A 2,169-nucleotide genomic window follows, 5' to 3' on the forward strand; every position below is an offset into this window, starting at 1 on the left:
GAGGCAGGAATATTGAATATCGGTTAATGTACATACTGTCTGAGTAGGTTTGGGGTAGTTTTTGGTGGGATGGCAATATTGAATACTGTTAATGCATATGCTGTCTACAAGGAAATACTGTCTGAGTACATTTAAGATTGTTCAAAAAGTGGAGTTAACGCGTTGACTACCAGGTTAATACTCTTGGCAATTTCTACTGTGATTAAATTTTCTTTACAGTCTTTTGGAAACTACATAATCAAACATTTATTGCGCTATTTATATTAATATTTGTAATTTCATCGAAATTCAAGGATTTCATTAAAAATTTCTTTTCTTTGGCACTTAACATTCAGAATTAATTTGTCTAGTTTTTCGGTAAAACGCACTGTCACCCATATGTGGGTGACGTTTGCGATCAGTGTTAATCGATTTGTGAACGTGTTATGTTTTCATCAGAATGAAACATTGTACACGCGTGTTCCATTGCGATCGAACAACGCTGACGAGGCGTATGGTCAATCCCACCTAAAATTACTGAAAAAGCGCCGTTGTGGATTCGATACAGCCAGGCTAAATTATGGCTCGGGTGCAATGGAAGCCCCTATTTTTACAAACAACACCGTTGTAACATCGTATCGAGCGTTCCTTTATCGAAGAGGAGCGGAAGTAGTTAAATCAACGCGGGTCACGATAAGCGCCACTATTTGATAGATTTAGTTACAGGAGATCGTTAAAAAGGGTGCGGTTATTTAATACCTCCCTTCTGTTTCGTAACGTCAACAACCAAAAACATATCTAACGTACATTATCTCCTCGTACCTCGACAACAAAACGTGGAATTACAAAATAGTGAAGGACCTTTTGCTATATTTTTGTTTCAGCAGTACAGAAGCCCACGAAAGCCATGTTCGACCATCGATCACGGAATGACAGATCCTAGGACTCCCAAAGCTCTCCAAGCTGACCAACCCTAACGAACGCAACGCGATCCAGCCCCTGAGGAATCCCGCGTTCCAGGTAGACCTAGTCGCAGCAGGGCACCCATTGGATGATCCAAAGGTATCGAAAACAACCGAGAGAGCCGGTCCAGTGTCCAGCAGTAAATTCGAGGCTGTAAATCCGATGGTAAGTCGAAGATCTTTCGGCTGAATGGTTCCCAAACACGCTGGAGGTCCATTGTACGGTTACATCGACACTCGGCAACCCTTGAGGTCGCTAGAAGCATAGGAGAAACAATGCTGGGGTCTCTCTCGAAGCTTCGGGGCCAGGTACGCGAGAGCCTAGGTCATTAACGGTTCAGGTACGTCCAGCCCGTCAGCTGAAACCCTGATTTCCCGTTCGGGGTAAAACCGAACCCCGGTGAATCCTTTTACTCCTGCCGCCACCTTCTCGGCTAGAGATCCTTGTGGACAATGCGATACGATAGGATGATTAGCGTTCACGCCCTCGAGGGTGTCCAAATACCCTAATTGAAAGGGATTCGAATTGTTGGAGGATTGCAATTGTTCGACCCAGGGAACGAGATTCACTCGACGATTGTTAAGTCGAGAAGGTAGTTTCGTTGAATCGGGGAAGCGAGGCAAGGGCCTAAGTGATATTTGGGCCATTTATTTGTTCTGTTTATTTATTTATTGTTTCACAAGTGACGCTTAATTTCGTGGAGCTTAAGCTGGCGTTTCGGGGGTCGCTGGTGACAAAGCAAGGTGGTGAAGCGAGGTATCCAGGGTGGTCTATATGTCGTAATCGTTCCGGATATCATCTTTAGGGTTCGTTATTAATATGACCTTGAAATTTCAAGATTCAAAAAGGCGGATTCAATATGGCCGACATGTATATTAAAAATATTAAATTATCGCGACGTATTGTTGTAGCGTATAGTTTTTTTTACAAGGTCGAAAGCGTTTAAACTTTTGGTAACGTGCAGTGGTATTGCAAAATTCAAAATGGCGGGTACAATATGGCCGCTAATTTCGAATCTGATATGAGAATTGCAAAATTGGAAATGACGGATTCGATATGATCGACAAGTACATTAAAAAGTTATTAAATTTTCATGTAAATTGGTACTTATAAATTATTTGTGCCGCTAACTTCAAGTCTGATATCAGATTTACAAAATTCAATATGGCGGATCCAATATGGCCGACACTTATATTAACAAGCTATTAGATTTTCATGAAACTTGAT

Source organism: Hylaeus anthracinus, unplaced genomic scaffold, assembly GCF_026225885.1.
Source record: "Hylaeus anthracinus isolate JK02 unplaced genomic scaffold, UHH_iyHylAnth1.0_haploid 0, whole genome shotgun sequence".
NCBI classification, from domain to species: Eukaryota; Metazoa; Arthropoda; class Insecta; order Hymenoptera; family Colletidae; genus Hylaeus; species Hylaeus anthracinus.